Genomic DNA, 5,428 nt, shown 5'->3' on the forward strand with positions numbered 1-5,428 from the left:
TGTATGGTCATCTGTCCAACCACCAGGTCACCCCCTATGGCGAGCGCCAACACCGCATAATGCATTCTTGCCTTCACAACATTTGCGAGCACCCAACAACCCAAGAAAATAGGGGCAGGGAAGGGAACAAAGGCAAAGAAATAGTTTCACGCCAATTGGGGAGTCCTACACAAGCTTATTTGAAAATTAAAGCATTTTGGCCTGATTGAGCCGCTCCTCGGCTATACTCCAGACCCATATGCAAAAGGCTTTGATCTTACTGTACGATACATGTACCACTCTAATGTCCAAGGGCATAGCATTGAAGATTATCGTTCCTTGAAAAGGGAAATAGAAAGAATGATTCAAGAAGGGGTAATTGTGATCAATGACAGTGACAGGGAGCACGTGAACCCTCTTGGGAACTTGTTGACTGAAGTTGATGATATTGAAGTTGGTAATGGTCTTGGCAATATTGATGAGGAACTCAGTGGCTAAGATTCCGTTCTTGGTAATTGGAAAGACACTCCATTTCTTGGTCAGCCGAAGAGGAGTTTTGGTGGTTTATTTTGTTGTCATTTCTGTTGTCCGAGTTATTTTCAAAGTTGTAATCCAGATATTATCTTGTGACTCAAACCCTTCTATACTTTTATTTTGCCTAGTTTGTTTAGTCGTAGTAGCTCGTTTAGTGTTGTCTAGGTTTGTTCCAAGGTTGTAACCCCAGTTTAGTCTATTTGTTCTGTTGTTCAAATCCTTTCACCATCTGTCTAATGCATTTTTCTGTTTTCTGTTATTTCTAGTCATTTTTGTTTAGTTCTCTTTTCCTTTTATTATTCTTTTCCTGTTAACTCTAGTGACATGATATGCACGCGTAATTCTCAGCCTGGTCTTAATTTAGTCATGAAGCAATAAAACAATTTTGAAGATGATAGGGACATTTGAGGGAAATAAGTAAAGGCATTTTGAGATCATTTCAAGCCCGAATTGCGATACTGGGGCAGATAGAACATAAAGAAATACTGTTGAAACGCATACTGCCGCTTCAGGTTGAAGCTAAGGCAAGTTTGCCCCAAATTGACAGGGGCCGTTCGTGATAATTAGAGTGAGGGTGTTGTCCAATGGTGCTTTTAGTTAACAGATGTAGAAGGCGAATGTGTAGATATGGTTGTCAAGTCTGGTACAATCAAAAAATGTTACAAATGTTTTCCTTGGTTTGTTTAATTGTGTAGTTTGCACTTGGCATGTTTTGGAGATTGGAATGAAGAAGGCATTTTGTTCTGCTATTTAAACAATTTATCCTTCGTTACCCTTTTGAGCCTTACTTATTTTTATTTCATACCCCTCTTTTGGAATCAGTAGCAAAGTTCAGAAACAAGCACGAAAGATAAGTAAGGAAAAAAGAGAAAAGAAAAAGAATAAAAGAGAGAGATGAAAAAAGAATGAGAAAAGAAAAAAAGAAGAAAAAGACAAGAAAAAGAAAAGAAAAAACAACAAAACAACAAAAGGAGAAAAGGAAGAAAGAAAAGAAAAGAAGAGAAAGAAGAAGAAAAGAAAAGAAAATTGCAGCAACAAGGCAATTCATATGTCATGAACTACGTTCGACCTGATTCCTTTTAAGGATACGTAGGCAGCCTCACGGTTCGGTCTAATCAAAAGAAAATCCAAAAGTCTCCAAGCAAGAAACTGGGGCAGAAGTTGTGGTAGTTGTAAGAAATCTGATTCCGAAAGTTGTAATTTTGAACCCAATTGAGTTGTTTTGAGCCTTTTGATACCCTTTCTTCCTAACTCCATCCAAAAGCCCACATTACGGTCCAAATAAAGACCTTCCGACCAGTCTTCGAGACACGCCAAGTCGAGAAAGCATAGGTGATTCATATGAAGGGCAACACTGTGGTTCAAGCAAAAAAAAGGAGAGAATCTTATTGATGAAAACCCCCACGGGTACCGCAAGGCGGTGAAAGCTGAGAGAAATAAAAAGTGAGAGAGTCTTATTGGTGAAAACCTTCACGGACACCTTGAGGCGACTGTAAGATGAGAGAAAAGAACAAAACGAGAGAGTCTTGATGGTAAAAACCCTCCGGGCACTACAAGCCGAATAAGAATTGTGAATCAGATTGGATAATCGGAGCATTGAAGCCCAGTTTCATGGTTTAAGGGTACAACAAGAGTTGAACATCAGATTTGCTTCACAGAATAGGCCACAAGTGCATGTCATGGCCATTAGAGTTGGTATCCACGTCTGATAGGTTTCTACTTTGTAGTTTTCTTGTTAGGAATAATCTCTTCCTTTTGTCCTATACTCTATGCCTTTTGTCTAGGTTACTCCCTCTCTTTGAGTCTGTTTGGTCAAAACAAGTGAGAAATGACTTCAAAATTTGCCACCAGCTTTCCAATTGCACAAAATGGGGTCTGGCTAGCACATCAAAGTGTCACAAGTCAGGAAAAACAACAAGAGCACTGAGCTGGTAACAATCAACATACTTTGGGATCCTTGTGAAACACAAAGGTTTGGTACATATCAAGTCATGGACAATGCAACGGGTGGATGGTATTAGGTGAAAAGATCAAAGGTATCTTCTGTGGTAAGATTGACAAAAATGGTTAACCAGTGACAAGCGAGGTTTTTCAATTAGAAAACAAAACTAGCATGGCAAGTGAAGGAACAATAGACCTCAAGGCCAAGGCCAGTGGTTTAATTCAAGAAAGAACAGCATACGCACTGAGTGGGTGGCAATTGTTGTACTTTGAGATTCATGTGAAAACACAAGGGTTTAGTAAATGTCGGTTTATGAGCAATGCAACAGATAGAGGGTATTGGGTCTGAACGGAGAAGAGGTATTTTCTGTGATATGGGTGACAGAGAAATTGGTTAGTCAATAAGCAAGCAACATCTTTCAAGGTGAAATCAAAGTTATAATGGCAAGTGAAGGAGCAATCTTCGCAAAGTCAAGGCCACAGACCAACCAGTATATTTAAACTCACAAGTTTTCTTTGTCTGAAATAGGGACAGAAGTTGTGTTCATATCAAAGCTGGGAAGCTTGAAATTTTCAGGTGTAATGCCCCAATTCTGCTTACGCAAAGGCTATTGAGAAGATCACACATAACCTGTAGGAGATGCACTTCCTAGTCTGGGTTTTCAAGTTATATTTTGTTGTAGGAGACGCACTTCCTAATCTGAGATTTTGCCCTTTAGGAGACGCACTTCCTAGTTTGGATCATATGAGTTTGAGTCACTGATGGTTTTACCCCTAGGAGACGCACTTCCTAGTCTAAGTCTTCCAAATTACATTTTGTTTTAGGAGACGCACTTCCTAAATTCATAGTTCATCCGTAGGAGACGCACTTTCTAGTTTGAGTCATTGATATTTCACCCATAGGAGATGCACTTCCTAGTATGGGTAGTTCAGCTTATATTATTGTTTTAGGAAATGCACTTCCTAAATTGAGATTTCACCCCTAGGAGACGCACTTTCTAGTCTGGGTAGTTCAGGTTATATTTTTGTTTTAGGAGACATACTTCCTAAATTGAGATTTCACCCTTAGGAGACGCACTTCCTAGTCTAGGTAGTTCAAGTTATATTTTTGTTTTAGGAGACGCACTTCTTAAATTGAGATTTCACCCCCTAGGAGATGCACTTCCTAGTCTGGGTAGTTCAGGTTGTATTGTTGTTTTAGGAGACACACTTCCTAAATTGAGATTTTCTCCTAGGAGACGCACTTCCTAGTCTGGTTTATTTAAGTTCATTCGTGGGAGACACACTTCCTAGTCTGGGTTTTTCGGGTTATATTTTTGTTTTAGGAGACGCACTTCCTACATTGAACTTTCCCCTAGGAGACGCAATTCCTGGTTCCACGCACTAAAGTTATATCCTTAGGAGACGCACTTCCTAGTCTGGGTTTTTTAGGATACACTTTTAGGAGACGCACTTCCTAGTTTGGATCGTATGAGTTTTAGTCACTGAAGTTCTCACCCCTAGGAGACGCACTTCCTAGTCTCGGTCATTTAAATTATTCCTTGAAGACACACTTCCTAGTTTAAGTCATTAATGTTCCAACCCTAGGAGACGCACTTCCTAGTCTTGGTATTTCAAGTTATATTTTGATTTACAATATTGCTAACAACTCACAAATCTTCCTAGTGCAAACTGGGGGAAGAAAATTTTCTTTGTTTTGTCTATTTTGTTGTAATCAGGCACCCACCTGGAGAACAAGGGGAGACAACTCAAGTTTCTAGGGAAAGCAGTTTCGAAGGAAGGCAGTTCAAGTTTTAGGGAAATGGTTCAAGGTGCAAGGGAAAATAGTGTCAAGTAACAAGAGAAGACGGTTCGAGGTCAACAGTCAGGCGTCCACCTGAAGAAAAGGAAAAGCATCTTAAGAATACCATTCAAGTCAGCCACAAAGGAACTTATGAGGAAGATACAAGTCAACAAGGCAACATCAGTCACAAGATCAAGTTTGGAAATAAACCTTTGTAAAGCATAGATTATAGCTTAGTCTAGCTTCTTCATTTTTGTCATGGTGTGACAAGGAGGTCAGTAGGCAGTATCAGCAGCAGCAACAGCAGTAACAGTAAAACCGCAGGTTCATGGTAGTCCCAGCTACCAAACTTCCCGAACTACATTGACCTGATTCCTTTATAGCCAAGGATATGTAGGAAACCTTTGAAGAAGAGGTTCGGTCAAATCTTTCAAAAAATGCTTCTCACTGAGTGTTCAAACATGCAAAAATCGCTCGTATCCGCTCACTTTATCTTTGCACGAAAACTCTTCGTGTTTCTGGATAAAGAGGGGCAGCTGTGAGCACGTGATTTTTGCCTCATACGAATTACTCCAAAATAATTCCCAAAATTAGGTTTTGGCCTTGATTATTTGTTATTTTTAGGAATTATTGCGTGATTTTTCTGATTGTTTGCATATATTTGTGGGCATGTTTAATTTTATTAATGCATTAAAAATACAAAAATATAGCATTGGCATTTAAGATTTGATTTTACATTTTTTGGAATTAATTAATAATTAGGATACCAAAAAACTTTGAAATGGTATCTCGTTTAATCACTTAGGCAGAATAACTGGGATTAGTTCAATAATTTGGTTGAATGTGTATAATAATCCACTGATTAGTATAATTTTATGCAAGTGGTTACTAATTGAGAAGCTCCTAATAGTGGTAGGGTAGTATTTGCATTATCAAATTAACTAAAAGCACTAATTGAGTGGACAATTAAGTGGATGATTAAAGAAATAAAAAGTTGAATTGGTAGTGAAAAATGCACTAATTGAATGCCCATTTAAGGGAGCTGAAAATCAGATTCAAGGGGGCGGAGAGAGTGATATACACTCGATATACACTCTGGATACACTGGATATATAGGGGCAGAATTCATTTTGGAGAGAGTAAAAAAGATAGAACCAAATTTTCTGAAATATTGAGAGCGGAAGAACACCA

The sequence above is a fragment of the Nicotiana sylvestris genome, chromosome 10, assembly GCF_000393655.2.
Source record: "Nicotiana sylvestris chromosome 10, ASM39365v2, whole genome shotgun sequence".
Classification (NCBI taxonomy): domain Eukaryota; kingdom Viridiplantae; phylum Streptophyta; class Magnoliopsida; order Solanales; family Solanaceae; genus Nicotiana; species Nicotiana sylvestris.